This window comes from Melanaphis sacchari, unplaced genomic scaffold (genome assembly GCF_002803265.2).
Source record: "Melanaphis sacchari strain LSU unplaced genomic scaffold, SCAv2.0 Contig116_pilon_pilon, whole genome shotgun sequence".
NCBI classification, from domain to species: domain Eukaryota; kingdom Metazoa; phylum Arthropoda; class Insecta; order Hemiptera; family Aphididae; genus Melanaphis; species Melanaphis sacchari.
The window spans coordinates 822,920-846,627 of NW_020270453.1; the positions used below are offsets into that span (position 1 = coordinate 822,920).

At 23.3% G+C, this 23,708-nt stretch overlaps 1 protein-coding gene across 1 annotated transcript in view; it reads right to left on the bottom strand.

Annotated features, from left to right (window-relative positions):
* Positions 1–22,495, bottom strand: part of LOC112603949 — a 69,647-nt gene extending 47,152 nt beyond the window's left edge. The window contains exon 1 of the mRNA XM_025352779.1: positions 21,981–22,495. The gene's annotated coding sequence lies outside the window, so the exon portion shown is untranslated. The remainder of the gene's footprint in view (positions 1–21,980) is intronic.
* Between the last annotated feature and the right edge of the window lie 1,213 nt (positions 22,496–23,708).

A 23,708-nucleotide genomic window follows, 5' to 3' on the forward strand; every position in this document is an offset into this window, starting at 1 on the left:
TTAATTTACTAATTAATTTACAATAGAAAAAAAGTGTTCTTAAAAAAAAAAAAAAAACAGAAGTTGATACCTATCTACACAAGGAAAATGTTTAAGTAGACAGTACAAAGAATTTTAAAAATTTAAAAATATTGGTTCTAATTATATATGAAACTTCCTGAAATCAGATTTTGAATATTGAAGGAGAAAAGTAGTTGAATATGCTTGATTACAACTCACTAAATTATTTATTGATGTTATGCAAATATGGAGTTTTGTAAATAAATAATGTATAAAAGAAATTGCATTGTTTTCGACATGACTGATTAAAAATAATGTAATGTTGTGGGTACTTGTAATCTGCGCCAAATTATAAAAAATCAACAAGTAATTTGTGTCACATATAAAGGTTAATTTTGGTAATTTGCGCCATCCTTTTAATTTCAACTATTGAAAATGCCCTGATAAATCTACTGAGCTTACGTCAGTTTTAGGATTTTAACATGTTACATTAGTATTTACACGTGCCTTTCGTAATATCATTGTTAAATAACAATGTATTTTGAGATAGAGACTAAATTTATAAAATAGAGTCTAATTTATTTGCTTAGTATATACGTAACATTTTAATTATTAATCTTTTTATAATAATTATCAATTATTCAATGTCAAAATAATAATTATGTATCAATAGGTTGGAATAATTTCAAAAAATAATAGAAAACCAAGAAAAAAAATTGACAGAAAGTTTATTTATTTAATTACAAGTATAAAAAAAAAAGTGATTTAGCAATATTCTAATTTATTTGATTTGAAAAATTAATTTTATGATAATTATTTGTTTTAAAATATGCTATGTTCTTTAATCTAGTTGTTAGTAATGTAAATTACAACCTTAATACATTTTTTTTTGTTGTTGTTGTGGTTTTAAGCGAAAATTATATGTACCAATCTTATACACTCATCGGTTCCCACTTCCATGTTGCGCACTAGGTTATCTACCTAATAAATAATAACCACTTGCAACCCAAAAATATATAGTATTAATAAAAGAATTTGTTGGAAATCATAACACTAAACAATTCAAAGCTATATTACCTTGGTTTTTTGAATTTTTATTCCTATGTTTGATATAGGTAACTAAGATAATAATATTTTAATGCTTTTATTTCTTTTTTTTATCATGTTAAAAAATTAGTTTATCTACTTGTCCATATAATCGTATAGTTTAAAATGCCATGGTCATCGCTATTCACGTACTCAATGCGACAGAATCGCTATAATCGCTGATTGCCCTGGGAGGGGAAGGAATAAAATATACTCAACGCATAAATAAATAATTATAATTAAGAAAAATTTTTATACCGGATATAAAAAATTGGTTTTGAATATACTCGTTTTGATTCGATCACCTTGGTTCGGGATAGCTGTAATATTATAGTGATATCGTTTAATTACATTATTATTAAATAAGTACACGTAAATTTCATCTGCGAATGGGAATACGTGCAGCCTATACTAATAGGTTTTTTTGTAAATAATTTTAATAACGTATATCTCTTAGTTTATAGGTGATCGAACAAGGACGCTCCTTCTCGTATTTTCCTTTAATAATGATTTATTCAGTTTAGAATTTTTAAGTTTTCAGTATTTTAAAATAGATCGTAGATTTTTTAATTCGTTTAAGTAGGAATGTGTTATGGGATGTAGCGATACGAAGTTTTTTTCTAATGATAACTAATCTTTTTCTTACTGTAAATATTGTCAATCAAGTGGTTTTTTTTTTTTTTTAATTTTTAGTGTAACAAAATAAAAATTTGTACAAAACTATAAAACATAGTGTAATTAAAATAGAACGTTGATATACGTAAATTAAAATTTTTTAATTATTATAGGCTCCATATCTGCTAAATCTATCATCACGAACTTATTATTTTTTGTATCTACCAAAAATTATATAATCAATAAGCTACTCGTTAAAATTGTAATTAAGGTATATCAACAGATTTTAAAAAATTCAGAGAAAAAAGTCTAATTTTCATTTGAAAAAAAAAAGGTTAGTACAATTCTTGAAATGTTATAAAAAAAATCTAAGTATGTACGTATTCTTATAAATTCCAGAAATTTAAATATGTATATGACATAAAATATACTAAATCATTATAAAATATAGTGAAAAATGAGGTGGTTGTACTAAGTAAATCTTTCTGTATTTCCACGTGATATCATAATATCAACAACAATAATCATAATCCGCAACCGAAATCTGAATTCACTATATAATTTAATCGAGAAATATGTATATGATTATATTGTTTTCATTTAATGAGATTCATTACCAATTCTAACACGATAGTTATCACGACTATGATATTATAATATTTAATAATATGCATATAAATTAGATACATTATTGGTTTATTCTAAGGATTAGGTTTTCAAGATGTGTGCAAAGTAACAACCAAGTGAACGTAATGTAAAATAAATCACGAAGCACACGTGTCACCAATTTGCTGTCGACGACTATTATATAGTATTTTTTACCAAAAAGTGTGTATTTTTTATCCATCGTTTATATTCACTGTTTAATCATTCTTTATTATTTAAATCAAATATATATTTATTATTTAATATAACAAATATATATATATATATGTATTTAATATTAACTCCATAAAAAAATGTTAATATATTCTCATATTTCTTAGTGTGTTAATAAATGTATTAATGCAGTAGAAAAGCATTGCCATGTTTTTGTAAAAAAAAAAAAATCGGACGGTATAGAATCTCTTTAATAAAAACACTTTTGGAAGAATTATAAAGAATAATAAATGATACATTTTTTTTTTTTTACATTTATTTTAAAATATGTATAGTAGAATTTATAAAGATATTTTCACAATAATATATTACATAAAATGAAAATATTTGTTATTTAGTATAAACCAATTAGCAATACTTAATAACCTGCTATATTACATTGTTATTAAATAAATATATGATAGTGTTAGTTCTTATTTTAGACATAAATATATTATAGGTATTGGGGCTTGAAATCGAAATTGATATTATTGACTTTATAATTTCAATTTTACTTACCGATATTTGTTTTTTTCAAAATTTTATGTAACTGCATAATTATAATTTATTTTTTATATGATTTGCAATTTTCAGCATAATTTTTCTTTTAATTTAAAATATAAACTATACATTTTCATAATTTTAATTTTGATTTTAAATTACAAAAAACTTTTTTTTTACGTGAGACTGTAAAATGAGTCTAAGAAAATGAAATATTAGTTATTAATTTTTTAGCTACCGATGAACAATAATATAATAAATTTATAGATTATTATTAATTTTAATTTAAAATTTTTTTCAAAACTTTAAACTAATTTTTTGATATAATTTATAAAAGAATTATCGCATTGGTATAAATTATTGGTTTAACTTTTTTCAATTTTAATATAAATCTTGAATATAACTTAAAGACAATTTTTTTATAATACTTTTGATTTCTTAATTGATTAACTTAATATTTCTTAGATATTATCCAAAGGCCGGTTGTCTGTTAAATAATCTCTAATAATAAATGGATGTACCGGTGATATAAAACAATTTCAATTCATGAGGAACGTTGGTTCATTACTCGTAAAATAGTCAATTTAGTAATAACAACATTAAGTACGTAAAATATAAGACTAAAGTATGCTTTACAAGCTCCGCTGTTATATAAACGATCGAGATTCGTAGCGTATTCTATATTATATTATAGTATAGTATATTACAATATATCTGATAAAAATTTGTAATACTTATTTTAATTCACAAGCGCCTTTACAATATTGATCGATTAGATTGAACGATAATTCGGTAGATGATCGCTGTATGATTATATTATGATCGTAATAACATACCCACGTTGTTTTAGTCGAACGATAGATAATATTATTGTAAACGTACCTATCTATATTATGGTCTTGTATGTACACAAACTAGTTTACAAAATCGATTTCCAAACAAATAAATGTAGACAATCTTATGAACTATGTAATAACTATGCTGGGCTAGTTAGAGATGTGTAGGTAGATCACCTTGTCGTATTCTCGGCGCCCAAACGCGGGCTTATAGACCACATTACATTTATTACTCGTTTGTCGCAATACATTTATATTGTTCTTATTGAAAATCGTGTCTAACGCATTACGAAAAAAAAATCATTTGCTATAATTATATTATATTGGTGCATTTCAAAATTTTACGTTTTAATTTAATATTTTCTAAAAGAAAATATTATGATACAATGTCATTTTTTTTTTATAGCTAGGTAAAAATATTTCGTTTATTTTGCATGTATTATAATTATTAAGACTAGACATTAACGAGTTAAAACTGTATAGTTATAAGAAAATTTTATTTAAACTTTGTACCTTACTTGTTAATTTGAGTTTTATTAATTTATAACTATTCACTTAAATTAATTGTTTTTTGTTAATTAACGTGAAATAACAAATTACATTTTTGTTTTCAAATTTATTTAATTTTTATTATACACTTAAATCAATTTCACTTTCATGTCAAAAAATATTTCAGATTTTTTTTAGTGACTAAAAACTTCAATTAAAATACTTCATAGAAACACTGTATCGTAAGCTTTTTTAAACTTAATAAAAAGTTAAAAAATGTGATACATTATATTTTAATTTAATGAAATTAACTACAAAAAAAAAAACTCTTAATTTTAACTCTTAACTCTCAATTAACTTTTAACTTAAATAAGTTAAAAAATAATTATTATTTTGCTCAGATTTAATTATTATTATCATCATTAAATTATGTGGAATATCGCAGACCGGGCTAAATATCATATGAAAACATGCTCGCTTTTCCCTCTCTTCTTTAATTCGCCTATTTTGCATTTTTTTTTCATTTAACAGTATAATATATTATTATATTATGTTTATATCAGTGGAAAGCATTGTACATTTGTAAATCCGCGAAATAAACACGTTTCCTCACTACTCGTTCACTGGTCATCGATTAGAATCATTTAAAAAAATAAAAATATATATTTATAGAAACCAACTCGTTCGGGAGAGCTACAAATGAGAAAAGAAGCAGTTTCCTATAGCGGAAACTAATCGAAGGTAAACGTGTTATTTAAATACAAATACTCATATAACATAATATCATAACATTATGTATTATTACTACACAGTACGTAAATCTATGCCCATTTGATTTACATTGGCTTCATCTAACACGTACGCCATCGACAAACGTTCCTATTTAATACTATAATATAAGAGTAAGTCAACCTACGTCCTATTTGAATAATATTTACTTCCACAATTAATATACACTATTGTAATGTCAAAGATCTCATCGATATAGGTTATTATTAAATATTTAAAAATTTAATTTTTTTTCACTTAGCTTTTACTATTTTTAATTTTAAAAATATATTACGATACAATCAAGTTTATACATATTATTACTAATTTATATTTTAACATATTTAAAACTAATTAATTATTATTTTTATTTAAGCGCGCTGTATAGGTATATAATTATTTTAAACAAATTCCTTCATTTAATAATTTAACTAACATAAAAATATATGTTTACTAACGTTTAATATATTATGCCCAAACTAAAATAAACGCGTAATAGGAACAAAAATAAGAAGGATTAGTAGAATGCAATTAAAACAAAATATTTAATTATTATTTTTATTATTTGACAAGTTTTAATGTTACACAATCATTTGTGTGACCTAGGTGGTAGGTAAATAAAAACAATTAATTAACTTGTTTTTAAACTTTAAATAAATCAGATTAATTTTATTTTTTTTCATTAACTTGCCCATCACCTTGCATTTTATTACTTACAACACACAAACCACACGTGGGACTTTGACCTTTTAATTTAAATTATAATGATCAAACATCTAATGGGTTTTAACTTTTACTATTTTGTAGTCCTGTTTAAATTTTTAAATAATTTAAAAATTATAATATTATATAATAATTTAATATATAGGTACATTATATACATTAAAGATTACCGGATACTTTAGTCAAACTATTAAGAACGTATAAGTATAACTGATAAATTATTGTCACGGCCATCAAGAATAAAAAAATAATCAAAGCTTATTAAATATTACTCATTATATCAGACCTAAAAATAAATTTTTAAATTAAAATTGTTATAAATCAAATTATTTTAAATATACTATCATAATAGTAAATTATATAATAGTCGTTAGTTGTTTTATAATTTAGTAATACGCAGTAAAAATAACGAATCATGTATTACAGATACAGAAATAGGCCCTGTTAATTATAATAATATAATATATTTTATTTTTTTGTTACATATTAAAGGACATTTTTTGCTAAAAAATTTTCAAAATAAACATAATCAATGTACTTATAACTATTACAGACAATAATTCTTTGTTTTAGATTTATAATTATGCGGCTGATTCGGAATCGTCTGCAATCGAGCATAACGCTTGAAATGGTTGTCTCTTTGGTTTTAGTTATAATACATCATACGTGTTAAATGTTATGTATATTTTATAATATAATTAACTACTTGATGTTTAGAGGTCATCGAAAACACGATAGATTTTCAATGTCACAAATCGGTGTTAATTCACAAAATAAAATTATATGAAAACAAAACTAAGATTATCGTGAATTCGAGATGCTAAAAGTTAGATGGGTTTTTCGTGAGAGAAGAGTTGTAAGTTATTGTGTTTGCAAAAATAAAAAGATTTTAAAAATCCATATTCATTGTAATTTCATACTTGTTATACGACATTCTATTAAATATAATATATTTTTAAATCATTATTATCAAGGTTGTTTAAATGGTTGACAGATTATTGCGGTAAACTTAAGAAATAATCATAATACAATTATTTTTAGTTAAAATTTTATTATAATTTTATTTACCTATCTGTCCTATCTACATAGTTATAAAACACTAAATTCATGCATGCGGCGTACCCAGTAGAGCTGAAGCCCTGAGGGGCTGTATCCTACCTCGAAATTTCTAGAAAATTTGAAAATACTTTTAGTGTTTTATGAACGTACACAATATGTGAAGGTAACCGCACAAATTAAAATTATTGTAGTTTGTTTGAAGGTTGCTGTAAAAGTATAAAGGGACTATATATTCATAGTCATCAACATATCGTACTTATGAAGATCCTGGTTAAGTCTCTATGTAACGAATTATCAGCCCCCTTCTCAGAAAAAGTAAATCCTACACCACTGTGTGTATTTATGCGTATGTATACGTTTAATGTAATTTTTTTTTATTTCAATCATGATAAATCACAACATTGATTTTTGAGAAAAAGAAGAACTGAACTATGAAAATCTATTAATAATGTTAAAATTTTATCTATATCTATAATGCATATAAGCTTATAAATATTTTAGTAATAGTAATTTCATCGATGTTCGTAGTGTGTATAGAAATACATATAGATACCTATATGTGTTATTAATGACTAAATGAAATATTATGTCATTTACAAATGTTCGGTCGAAAACAATACTATTATTATTGTAACATTAATTAATAATTAATAGTGAAACATAAATCAGTAATCAGCAGCACTGATGATTATATTAGGTATATTCAATGGTGTTCGTTGGTGTAATTATTCAGCAATATAATATACATAGTAGAAGCGTGTAACGAGCATTATTGATATGCAAATTATAATTGTTGCTCGGGAAAAGTAACGAACAAATATCAAAATTTTAGGACTTAAACGGAAATTATAATAATATTCAATAAATGCGTTTTCACACAACGTTCAAGCATTATTTACGCACGACTTTTTCTATTTTTATTATACAATAAAATACATATTACATTAAACAAACGTAACATAAAAAAATATTCAATACAAGAATCTACTACGTCTCCCATATAATCATTATAACTTTATAGACATATACGAAAAATGCTCTCCTAAAATTAATATAATTTGCATCAGGCCTGGAAAAATGCCACACTGGTCAACGATTATTACGATAGATAGCAACACACCGTAATATAATATTAATAGAGTGAAATCTTCTCTAACAAATACCTCTAAACAGCAGAATACCTCCAAATATCGGACGCTTTTTTGGATCTAACTACAAACTGAACAATCTGAATAGCGGTTACCTCTTAATTGTGAACACTTTTTTAGCGATCAACAGTGTCTAGTATTTAGAGATTTCGCTGTATAAATAAAAGCATAATATGAGACTGCCGACATTTATACACATTTACTTATTGTATATATGTATATCAATTTTTTTGACACTTACCAACAAAAATTTTATATATCGTATATCGTGTTATTTATTTATGATTTATGTATATACTTATGTTGTAATAGGCTTAAATTAATCCCTTTAAAATTTTCTGCCGAAAGCAGAAATGCTTAAGTTGAAATAAATGACTAACTTTTTTTTATCAGAATAAATATTAGATTATGATAAAATAATATTTGTAACTTGATACATGATAGATATAACTTATTACATAATATATTATATATTAAATTATCAAAGAAATATAAATTAAGCGTCAAAAATGTCTTAGAAATCAATAGTGTGTTTACTAGCTATGATGTTTTGCCATTTTTAAATCTTAACATATGATTATAACCATGTGGTATTATTTATTATTTCTGTGTTAATCTATATTTTAATTATATAATTTTAAATTAGGTACTCACTGCTCCAGACCAGTTTCTTAAATTTAAAAGAGGTGATTAAAAAAATTTAGACCAGTAAATTATGGAAGTAATAGTAAATGATTTTAAATTCATATTATACAAATCTGATTGACCGATATCACCTTACCTAATACATTTTTCTAATACAAACCAAATATTTTTATTTTTTATTGTTAAACATTAACCTGCTCAACTGATTCAAAACACTACACGGTTAGTTAAATATTAATGTATATAATGTTTACCATACCTCTGCATTAAACATATATGTATATATGTATTTTTATTACACCGATACTAAATCCATTTAAGTAAACACAGTTAACATAATTTTAACCTAGTACAGACGTCGTTCTAAAATCATTGTCATCATTGTTTCCTAGGGGTAAGTCGAATGTTATATGTAGAAAACTATTATAAGTTATAGTAGATATAAAAGATGCTAATGTCATCTAGTTAAATATGCGTGGTGTGATGCGAGCTATAGGTCATTTACCTGAATACCAGGTTGACAATCGTGTACTATAGGTAATGTGACGGTAAAAATTATTCAGGGAGTCCAGGATTTCCGGGTCATTAGATGAAGGAAGATGCATTTTTCAAAAATTGTTTTCTTTAAAGAAGTAAGTATAAATAAGTACCATAATATTATAAAATTAACATACATTCAATAGTTGATAAATATCGAGCAAATAACTTACATAACTTAGAATGTATATATTTTATGAATTGGATTTTATTTATTTTTATACTAGCATGCATAAAAAATCTTGTTAAATCCTTATATTAGTTATATAACATTTTTACGCTTATATTGTACTTAATGTTTTCAAATATTTTTTAATGACATTTAATAGCAACATATTTTGATAATAAAATTGAATACATAGCTTATCCCTTATTTGATGTTAAAAAAATAAGAATGCAAAGTTAAGTATATCCCCGAAGCCATGGTAAAATATAATAAGCGTTTTTAAAATAATACAAAGAATATTAAATTTTTAATACCCAGTAACAGTATTTTATATTGAATCTATGTATTATATCAATATAAAAAAAAATAAAATAAAAATTTACAGAAAATATCATTTAGATGATTTAAATTTCCAGATAACTATACTGTATATCGATACAGTATATATTGCAAATGTGATATCGTTTTTTGATAAAGATCTATTGAGATTTTATTTTTAGTTTGAAGAATAACGAAAATAAAACTATTTTTGACAACAGTCACTGAAATTAATTAAAATGAATAATAAAAACATATTAATGAATTCTAACAAAATGAAATCGACTTTAAAATCATTTGTAATCAAATGTTTAGTAACTTTTAATATATTGCATAATATTTCATCAATGATCCAAAAATTTAAAAAATATTTAAAATAGTAAATGACAAAAAATACTACAGTAAACTTTGGGACCAACACAAAGCGAGTCTTATAAGCGAAAAGGAATAAAAACAAAAATTTTAATTAATTATTAACTTTATTTTGTTGGTTTGCTTTTAATATTATATATTATTAAATATTATCAGTTTATACTTAATACGTGATATTAATATAATATGTATATTATATTTTTCATATATTAGCGTACATACATTTTGAGCTTTTATAAAAACATTTTGTAATTCTATTTTTTTATTATTATTTTCAATTATTCCGGATATGTATTACTCGTACTCGTATGTTATATTAAAATAAGACGTAGATTTAAAACACTGCAATACAAATAACTTTTTAAAACAAATTTTTATCAAATTTTCTTAAAAATGGCTACATTTTTAAAATAAACTGTGCATACGTATATAGACACGATATAACCATCTATTTAGTTAATTTAATTTACGCGCATTCTATTGTATGGTTTTTCATTAACTTGTAAGCAGTTTTTTAAATATCGACTAATATGTTTTATTAATCGATAATTTCCCATTGAAATGTGCTATTAATTTTGTACGCCAGTTGACGTTATATACGCATATGTGTGGTGACGGGATCGTAGACCTTGAGGTCATTTCAACCTTCGATCATTGAAATTTACTGTATTACAAATATCACACGTATTTTTTATTTGAGCATTATATAAACAGTCATAAAGCAATAAAATAGCATCTAATTTATAATTCTGTTTTTAGTATTACTTTAAGATAGAATTTAATACATAACATCATGAATGTTTTTCTAAACTGGAGAAGAATATTATTTTTTCTTTATAAACTTGGAAAACATAATACAAATCGCGTGTTATACTCGCATTGATTCGCAAGATGTATTTTATGTATTAATGAATTTTCAAGAAAAATCTATCAAATAAATAAATATGAGAAATAAAATACTTTTTTTGTTAAATTAAAATGTCTATATATATATAAACGTATTCGAAATATTTTTCCAATTATTGATAATACAATAACGAAATGGCAGTGAATTAAATTAATTTACTGTTAGAAGTTCTCCAAATATTGATTGGGCCTGTTTTGGATTTAATAAAAATATATTGTTTAAGTTAAAAGTATATTCTTTACTTAACCCGACTCATGTAAATAGTACTGCAAGTGCAGACGATTTACAAATCAAATAAAAATAAAAATATCAATATTTTTTGATTTCTGAACATATGATACATATTGTGTAATATTTACTTGATTACGATTGAATTGATTGATGATCAAGTATCGACTTTATAAATAAAACATAATAACATACTGTATGGGTATATTTAATTTAAAAAAAAAAAAAAAAAAAATGAACTAAATAATAGTATTAACAACTTTCTGAAAATGGTGAAATTTTTTTTTATATTACAGTTATTACACTCATCTAAATATTATAGGCAATCCATTTGAATGTCTACACTTAATATTTTGAAGTTTCAACTTTTTTGAAAATGTTTTTTTCATATAATTTAATTTAATTGTATAATATATATATAATAGACATCATTTACATAATATTTATCCGTTGTTAGCTATTTAGTTCCCTTTAACTTTTTATTAAGTTTAAATTTATAATATATGATTGTTAGCATTTGATAAACAATCGATTCAATGGTTCACAATGTAGTAAACGTTACATTTGTTTCATATATATAGGTCAAATGCTCAAAAATCAAGATTCCTTAAAAGTTGTTCGTGCTAGAATCTAAAAAAAAAGTCACATGTAAACCATTATTATTTTTACGTTAAATGTTTAATTTTGAATGAAATTTTACACACAAATGTATCTTAACAATTATTATTCAAATAGTTTTTGTTATCTTTTTATCTTATTAAAATTTAAAAACAATTAATCCCGCGAATTTAAAACGTTCCACTAATACTTAAATTTTAATTCAATTTCAAATTTCAATATAAAAACAATGACATTTTAATAATATTAATTTTTTAGTTTATTTTAAAGCTATATTTATACCGCAAACCTATTCACACCGCATTGTACACTATACGGTCTGTACGTCGGTATTGATTTACTAGTTAGTACCGATATTCTATGATAAAATATTGTAATAATACTCATTATAATTTATAAATGTAATGTTTTTTGCAAAAATTGGTTAAATCTTATCATATTACTAATAGAAAAATAAAATAAAAATATCAAGTAGAAATCACTATAATATGGAGACTGACTCGATGACTCATCGCCTCCGTTCAAAATCATTTGTCATCTATAGTAAAATGATTTGCCATTGAATTAAAATTTAACATGTTTATTACTCTCAGTAATCTATTCAAAAATTAGATACATTCAAAATCTATTTAACTTTTTCACCTTTTCTATAGTGTTTTATCTGATGTTTTGTATATTGTGACGTAAAAATAAAATAATTATTTCTATGTATGTGTATTTGTGTCTTATCTAGTATATCTCCTCTTTTTTAATTTTTTCTAAACATTTCATTAATTCTTCATCTATAACGAAAACTATCTAGGTTTGAAAAGAAGTGGGTTGCACTATGACAGTTATGTTGGCAGATATACAGTATGGGTGGGCAAGAGTGAAGTTGTAATTTTGTGTGAAGTTAAAATGAAGATCATAATATTCCATATACCTATTATCATCAATGATCAATGAAGCTTGATGAATTATAAATTGTATCCATTAAGTCTTTAACTCTTTAACTCTTTAACAAATTTTGAATAAGTATGTCTATAGTTCTATAGTATATACTATACATATTTTAATAAAATTATTTATGATATTGATATAACATCATGTTATTAATTTTTAAGATTTATGGTTCATACTAAATCTATAACTTATATATGGTCAGACTTGGGTATATTTTTTTGTTAAATGTTTTGAATATAAATATCGTATTGAGGAAGTAATTTATTAGCAACACTTCTTTAAAACTCAAATATTTATAAAAAAATTTATTTCAAATAAAATATTTAAAATTTTATAAAGGATATAAAATACTTTAAAAATAAATTTTAGATGTTATAAAAGTTATATTTTTCTTTGGAATAATTTGAAATTATAGCTTATATATATATATTGTATTTATAGATAGAATTTTTGATTTATGATTGATAAACATAAATATAAAAAATTTGATTTCAATATTATACTATAAAAGTATTCAAAATAAAGCATAAAATATTTTTAGAAAACATTATTCTAAAAGTATTTTAAATACTACCTATATTTATAAACGATGAATCAATATTAAATGAACAAAGAACAGTATCTTCGACTGTTATACACAAATAACGTTTGAACGATCTATTAATATATAATATAATATAAATTATGTCTATTAAAAGTTGCGAGTGCATAGTAATTATTTTCATAATTATTTAGGTTTTATAAACTTATTTTAGTGGTAATAAAATTAATTTTCAAACCATAAAAAATGAACCATTTGAATGAGGACACTAATAAAGCCAATAGATGGATCAAAATAATATACTTCCAATATACGCGTCATATATTATAATTCATAGGCGTATCATTATCGTATAAAAAGTGAATATGATTAAAAATACAATCATAATATCGTTTTAAAAAATGTAGAAGGGACTTCATAGTCGAGTTTATGTTTTCAGTTTGTATGCTGACTAATAAAATATTACATCGAAATTGTTTTCCGTTTTAGTAATACTCTAGTTCTAAACTTATTAATCATTTTTTTAAACTTTTTGTTGATATTCCACGCTTTCAAAAATGTCATTAGCTGAAAACTTTTAAAATCCTTATTTTAATAGATAAATATAATAAACTTTCCAAAACATGTGATTTGTACTTATTAAATCCTTTAACTCACTAATGATGATTGATGACGGAAATTACAAATTTTAAAAATATGTTTCATTATTTTTACGTTTGACTTTCGTTTTAGGTAATTTAATTTTTTTACTAATATTAATCTTGAAAATCCACACTAAAAACCTCTCTAATTTTTCTATAATTACGCAATTACTTACTCATTTTGAGTATTTTAAATGATTTTAAAATAATGTTTATCATCAGTAAATTATGTTATAATACCTGGAATTTAAAGTAAAAGTTACTGTGTTAACTGCTAACTACTAGTATAATATAAATTAAGTTTAAGACGAAATTTAGACTTCTCATTGTCTAAAATCTTGAATAGTATTCCATACTTAATACTTATTAACTATATTAGTGTTAGGTAATGCTACTACTAATAATAACAATATATTAAGAATTTCTTTTGATTTGTTGCATCGACAATAACTAATAACAAACTATTTAGTTTTGAAAAAAATTAAACGATACAATAATATACTAAATACTGATTCCTTGATATGAATACGTACTAGTTTCATTATTATATTATTTCACTTTTCTAATGGTAATATGTATGGCAGAAAAAATGCAAATGTATTGCTAGCATAAACGATTTATACTTCACGCGTACCTCATGCAATATCGTTTGGCATAATTGATGTACCTACACATTACCTTTTTGAATCTCATATTTTTTTTTTACTTGATTTTTCTAGTCCAATTAACATAATCGTATACCGATAATTATACTATAATTATTATTAATTTTGTTTGACAAATTATTTTTCTACAATATTGCAGCAAACAAAATCATTACTTTGATTTTTGTATATAGTTTAGCATTCACGCATAAATTATAATGTATTGAAAACCATATTATCTATAACCTATATATATTATATATATGTATCTTTGATTTTTGTTCTTGAGAACTACAGTTAAATTATCCATTTCTACTCTAATAAAATTGTTTAAAGTTCATAAAGTTATTTTTATTAATACATTTAAAGCGCATCAATATGACGCCAATGAATATACTTTATGTACCTAGGACATATTAAGGTTTTTCTCTATAGATACTTTCCTATTCACTACTTTTCCCCTTCTTATCTTCTAAAATTATTTATAAAATATGTTTGGATACATTTATTTTATATTATCTTCTATAAAAAAGATATATTATTAATGAAAATCAAATTGTACTTCATATTTGTTTTTGTAATTTACAAATTATAACTTATTTATTTTTCTAATTTTTACGACCGTATTGCGTATATGTCTATATTATGTAACTCTTTAATTTTAAACAAACGACCGCGATTGTTAAATTTTTAATTCTAAATTATACATATTATAATATATTATTTTTTTATTGATATTTTTTATTTAAAAAACTAGTAAATTTTGTAAAATGAAAAATATTTTTTTGTTATTTTGTAAAAAAAAAATATGAATACATTTGCCGCCAACAAAATGTCATCTCATCTCTGTATCTCTATATGTACCTTAATATAGTATGGTATGGTATTATGGTAAATATTATTTCAATAATAATTAAGAAAAAAAAAAAATTCATGTTTATTAAAAAATAAAAGCCCACATGTTTAATTAATTCAAAATAAATTATTTAATAAACGTAAATAATTTACATAGTTATTATATGTTTCATATACTTAACGTATAAAATATAAATGTATGATTATAAATAATATATAAAAAATAATATTGATTTATTTAGTGTCAAATCACCAATTCAATCCAGGCGGAGAATATATAATGTGTTTTTGAACATAAAGTACAAATTGATATTCAATTCACGTTGCTCATAATACATTTCCTGTTTATCCAAGTGTTAATGTTAAAAATATACCTATATTTTAAGAAGACACTAATACTTTTAATAATATTACCTATAAGTATATTAAAGACGGCATGATATCTAAAAATTTAAAACTCAAATGTCTACTATGAAGCACAAAAAAAAATCAAACCATTATCATCATAGATACATAAATATCATAGATATATAGGGTGATCTACCAAGAATGTTCATTTTATTTTTTTTTACTTATGCAGCTATTTAAAACTAGAATTTGAATGAGTTTATTATTTTTAAGGAAAAAATAGAAGTGATTATACCTGGTTAATCACGCTTTTATACTTTATCTACCTATATATTCAGTATTTTTTAATATTTCTAAATCAGATCCGATAATAAAAAAATCGAATTTTTTTTCTTCAGTCATAGACTGTGATTAATATGATTAATTGCATAATATGCTCACCTGCACATATCTAAATTTAAATACACAAAAACCTTATTTTATTAGGTTTACTTGTACAGCTTATATAGATCATACAATGCTTTATACTAAATAAAGCATTAAACACATAAGTCACAACTTTTGTATTATCATTGATATTAAATAATGTAACTGAAAAACAAACATATAGCTTATATTAAACATGAGTATATCTACGGACTACTGATCTGATTTTTTTTTATAAATTCGAAAACCGATACCACTTTTTGGAGTAACAAATGAAGAAAACTAAAGTTGTCATTACATTTTATGATTAGAAAATTAATATAATACAAAGTGCACTGAAATTTTAAATAAACTGTTAGTTTTCATTTTTTTGTGATCAACATCTTGAACACAAATATCATACTTATATTAAATAATTTATAATTTTAAAGTAATTTAGCATAAATATTATACTTAAGTAAGACCGAAGTTTATTTCAGAATTATAGATTTTATATAATACAATTATTGAATTCACGTCTTATTCATTTTATAGTTTAATAATTAAACAACGTATCTTCAAAAAATTCTTTCTTTTTTTTGTAATAATGCGTGACGCATTAACATGCGAGTCATATAAAAAAAACCTAATTGGAGTGTCCGGTTTAAATATCGTGTGCAAGTGTGCAACTAATATATTATACAATATGCACAACGAATTTGGTTAGTATTGGATTTGTTGGTAGTATTGTACAGCAGTTAGTATAGTTTTAATAGAAAAAAGCAAAGGATAGTTTTATTTTATTATTTCCAATAGAAAGGTATCTTTAAAAAACATTTGTATAAAAAGTGGGTGGTTATTTTTTATTTTATTAACATTTTAACGCCAATAATAATTAATAATAGGTAGCTACTTATATAATATTTTAATGACTGTTTTGTATTTTATTTGTGATATTTTCTATGTAATTTAAAATATCAATGGATATATATATATACCTATATATAAAATAAATATATATTCAACTTATATGCTTATAAAGTTACAAATAACTGTTACCAATAAAATTCAAATAATTTAAATACGAAATATTACTACTTAATATGTCTAAGCAAATACGTATTAGTTACTTACCAAAATGCCATTTAAATAATAATATAATATTATACAAATAATTGTTATTTTACTATTTGGTTTTAAAATATATTCAACACCTGTATAGGCATTCATTTATAATGCTTATATAAAAGACTATAGTTATTAAAATTATTTCAAAATAAGTTAAGAATAAGTATGTTTAAATTATTGTTCTCTATATCGAATGCTACATCCACTAATCAGTGTATATATATTTTAATAATGTACCTTAATATTTATTGTTACATTATTAAAAAAAATCTGAGAATCCCTGGTTACAATTACTAAGTTTATACATCTAACCTCGCAAAGATAGCCAAAATTGTTTAACAGAGACACATTTTCGAATATTTTAAATTTATAGTAATCGTTTGACATCATGAAGCCACAACGATGAGTTAAAATATCAAATGTAAGTACTAGTATAATTATACTATTATATCAAACATATTATATCCATGTCCCATGATACATGTAAGAAAATATTTTTATATGAGCATTCTCCAATATCCGTTTTATTGCATTAATATATACTAGTGGTAATAACTAATGGATAATGGATAAACAAAAATGTATATAAATATTATAATATAGAAGTAAAATCAGATTTGATTCAATTACATTCACTCGTTCACTTTTGTATAACAAATTATTTAAAAAAAAAAAAAAAATCGAGAGGCAATAATTAATTTACGGTCAAGTGTTCTGTACATAATATTCAAATATCTGTTTAGTCTCTATGGCAGATATTAAAATATAAAACATTTAAATGATAGCACTTGAAACGCTCAATCAAATAAATATATTTCAATATTTTGATGTTATAATATGAATTATAAGTAGATTAATTAATCAACTAGTGCAATTGAATAAATTTTCTTAACTACCTCCAATTGTTTGCTACGTGAAATTAGGATTCAATTATTAATACATATCTACACAATTTACTATAATATAAGATAATCAATTAAAATAAATTTTGGATGTAAATCTTATAAATTATAATATAAATTGATATGCATTAATTTATTTTGCATCATAAAAGACAACTAACAAATTATATTTTCTAATCATGTTTCGTGTGCTAAGTGTTAATATATATATAATATGTGTTAAGTGGTATAAATGTTTTAAAACATTTAAAAAACAAAATTTATAATTTAAAGTAATATACGATTTCTATCATTATAAAATTATTAAAGCAGTAAATTATAGTATCAATATTTTGATATGTTTTATGAGTAAATAAAATATTAATTATTAATATTAGGTAGAAACATTTATTTTTTTTAAATATAAGAAAATGTCTTGATAGAATCAAGCATTTGTAAGTTATTTTAGTACTTAATGATATTTTATGCAATTAATATGCAAATCAAAATTTTATAGACATAGATAAACATATAATTAATTAATTAATTGATTACATTAAGTAAAAAATAAATATTTAAAGAATTAGGTAGGTACGTAGTTTTATATTTTTAACCTTTTGGGTTATAAAAACTAAACATTTAGTTTTTGAAAATTATAAATAAATAGTTTTTAGTATTATTATATTTATATGATATGTAATAGTAAAAACAAATACAGCAAAAAGAAGAATCTTTACGAGTGATTGAGGTTTTTGAGCAAATAAAAATATGTCAAAACAAAATTCGAATTGAATTTAAATTTGTTAACTTTGTATTTATATTATGTTAATTTAAGGTTTAGTGATATTTATATATTTTGTATATATTTTATAAAAGATATGATTAAAAACACAATTTACGTAGTTGAATGAGTTGATATTACATATATTGTAGTAGGTAGTCATATTCATAATATAAATGTGAATCGTGGAAATATATTTTTGTATGAATATGTATACCTATATAAAATAGGGCTGATATTTCTTGCATATCTCAAGGTATTCATAAATATAGACTTATATTACTTATAGATATATAAGCATAATATACTAAAATTTCAATATCAAGTATTGACTTTTAAAAAATATAAATCAAATTGTCAATCACTTAAAAAGTTTATTTTCTGGAAAGCAGTTCATAATTTAATTTGACATAAAAGTTCACTTTTATGATTTTATTAAATTACTTCAATTTCGTTTATTCAATAAAAATTTTCTTGAAACCATTTGCAATATGTTATTCAATTCGTCAATTATTACACACACATGGACACATTTAACATTATACAGAAAATGGCTGTTACATATTGTGTTTTAAATTAATATATATTTATTTGAAAATATCATACATTATACTAAAATAAGTTAAAAATTATTCCTCTGACATATTATAATAATATTATTACTATTATTTTGTTATAAAAATATATATAATCTAATTTAACCTATTCTTTCATAAATTGGTTATTCTTTATTCAATGTTTTATTAATATTTACTATATTTGCATATAATAACAATGTAATAATTACTTTAATTTAACATTATGAGATAAAAAAACATTTACTAATCTGTTGAATTTTTAATTTTAGATAACGAATAGAACAATTAAAACGTATTCATAATTTTTACATTTAATGATAAAGCGTTATTAATTAATATTAATAATATAATACAACATATATAATATATATATATATATTTATTTATTTTATTATAATTATTAAATAATAAATAAATGCAATATTTTTGGAAAAATTAAATCAAATACTGTAATATTAATACTAAAATAAGTAATTTTAATAGCTACCTATATCAAAAAACATATTATGAAATATACTTAATGATATAAGCTAATTGAAATGAAAAAAAAATCGGTTTCCGCTCAAAATAGTAATTTTTTTTGTATACAATGATACTATAAAAATATAATATTTACGTATACTATTTTTATATACTATAAAAATCATCCAATACAGTGACTCACCGACACCTAATATACTCATACAGCAAAGCGGTACCCACTAGCCCATTTTTACATTCTAATCACATACTAAAATATTGCCTTTTATTATATCTCTATAACAGAGAGGTAATCAAATACAAAAATATTAAGAATAATACTTTATTAATTACTACATATTTTAATTTTATCATCAACTCTATAATATATATATTCATATATAAATGACGTACGTATACTGCTTGGACTGCATTCGAGAATTCGGTAAAAAAAATCCCATATAATGGACATAATAGAAATTAAATTGTACTTAACGTATGAAGCGTATTAAGCCCATATTTTTTACAAGGAATACATTGGTTTAAATAATTGCTTGTTTTTTTTTTTAATTAATGGCTGATATGGTTAAAGAGTAAATCACCTGCATAGCGCTTCGCCACCTTACGCAACGCACATGCTTACTCGGCGACCGAATTTAACAGTTTATTACATTATTATTATTATTATTATTCACACATCATCTGCGTAATTTCCCCGCTAAAACTACTAAATTGCCTTTTTACCGAGAAAACAATTGACGAAAAAAAAAAACCCAAGATAACGTCGTCAGCTGTAGGATTTTCAGAAACTGTGTGGTTATATGTAATTGTAAAAACGCATTGACGCTTCAAACAGAAAAATGGTAAATTTGTTATATTACCTACTAATATAAATGTAACGAAATTAACAATATGATGATAGATAGGTGAATGTGTTTTCTATTGTTCACAATCACAGGAGTACACGATATTAAATCTATATAATTGCAGTGTCAAAATAAAAAGATTGAATGGAATCGAACGTTTTGAGAAAGAATATTATTAAACTTTGAAAATAAGTAATCATTTTTAAAATAAATATACGCGTATATCGTAGACTGTATCAAGTTCGATGTATAAACTTAGCACGAAGGTTATATACTATAATATTACACGGAGTATACATAAACACGAATGTTCCATCATGGCAATGTTTGCGTAATTATAATTTTTCGATTAAATATTTTTGATCAATCGAATTAAATTTATCATCGTTAACTTGACCGACATTTATATATATCACATGGATATCTCTCTACTATATTATTATATAAAATACTTGATTTATATTATTATATAAAATACACGATTAATGCTGGTTGTGTTTCGACATTTATCGAAAACCATAATTATATATTATTATAAATTACAAACATAGTAAGTAATATAATATGAATAATATAACTACAACTATTATTAGGAATACTTATCAATTATCATCTTTGTCAATTTAATATGCTTACAATAGGATATGGCCATTTTATAACTTAAGTCTTTAAACTTTTAAGTACCTATCTAAATAACAATAAATTATAAAATATTAAAAATGATGAAAAATGAAACCAAAAGAACGTAGTAGAAAAATATAAAAATTATACATTATACCAAATATTATATTGTATGCTATAAAAATTAAAGTACAGTAACTGTAGTGTAAAATTTGGTTGAGTTAGGCTAGATGCTTAGATGTAATAAATATTTTCACGAAATCCGATATCGGTGAAGAACAAAATGTTCAAGTGTTTTTAGGTATTAATAAATAATTATATCTAATACATTTTGATTGAAATGTGGTTGAAAAAAAATATAATTACATCACAACGTTAAACATATCATAGAATAAATATTTATATTTTGTACTCACAGTAATAATTTAGTCTTGTAAAGTTATACGTATGGTATTATACGGTACTGGCACACTAAAACATCTAACGGCTTTTCGAAAAGTTCGTAATAATGTTTTTCTTGCGCTGTACAATCGTGTCGCTTTCGAGAGTGTTCCTTTTGTCGTACGATCAAACCTATGTTTCATATAAGCTCAATCGACGGATAGGAAAATAAACGTAAAACGTATAAAAAATTAAATCTAATAATTGAAAAAAGTAAATAATAACTTTATACGTATCGCAAAGCTGTATTAAATTATTTCGTCGGCCGGCACTCGATCTCGGAAACCGTTTGAACGCGTGAAATCGTTAGTTTTTTTATTTGTTTTGACGGGTACTTCGAAATTCGGCCGCCAAAATTTCGATAAAATACCGAAAGATAAGCCGACAACGAAACGCGAAAACAACTGTTGTAATCGACGACCACGACAAAAACAATAACAACGACGAAAAGTAGTAATGATATAATAACAACAACGAAAAATATTAAATAATAACAGGGAGATATTTTTATATATTATATACTATTAAAATAATAATATATTATTATACAATATCTGCTTGTATTTTTATTTTTTATAATAATATTATTATCACACAGGTATAATATTATTATTATTTTTGCTATTATCACACAGGTATTACACTCGCCAAGAGCGGTAAAATACGCGCGCGGCGACCAGACGACGACGACGACGGTTGTACGACAACGACGACGATGGTGACACGGCCAAGAGCAAGTCGGCGCACGGCGCGCGCAGTGACGACGACGACGTGACGGCAATGTGTTCGGTCAGCCGATTGAGAGGGAAAAAAATAGAAAAAGAAAAAATATTACGCCACCGCCGCTGCGGCCGACTGCGAAAACCACCCCCCCAAAATCCAATCGCGTCTCGTTCGGACGGTAGTGGCAGCAGCAACCTACCTTGGAACGCGTATAATAATAATAGTTTAATATTATTTTTATAAAATTATAATATCATATCTCTATCTAACTATTATTATTATTATTATTGTATTACAATATATCTCTATTACGCATGCGCACGCACATGCGAGATACGTAATTTTTTATTATTATATTATAATTATTATGTGTATAGTGTACGAGTGCTGGAGTTTAACGAGAGTAATATAATATGTAAACAAATTATATTGTAATGCGATGACCGATGACGGCGGAGATTAAACTGAAATCGTGTTTTATTGTTTATTATTATTAATGTACTATAATGTATTATTTGCCATACATACTTAATACATATTTATACACATGTGTATAGGTCTACTAAATATTTATATTAGTATTATTTTTAGCGATTAACACGAGTCTTAGGTGTCTCTATTTACATTTTGTAGATGATTTTTCTTTTAACAGCACAAATGGGTTTTTTATTATATTAGGTGTTTTGATTTTTTTTTTTTTTTACGACGAAAAAAATGCATACAATTCAGGTATGTATTAAGTGTAAGACGGAGATTCTCAACATTTTTATATTTGTGTACCGTCTACACAGTTTGAGGATGTTGACGTATCACTACTGTAACCTATTACATTTTTTCTTCTCTTTAATTATCCTAAAACCAAATAATATTTATTTAAAAAAAAAAAATGTATAATTAAAATAATAAATTTATTTTATTTTAAAAATATATTTATTTAATCAATGATTCATTTCAATTTTGTTCATAAAAGGAGATTTTCT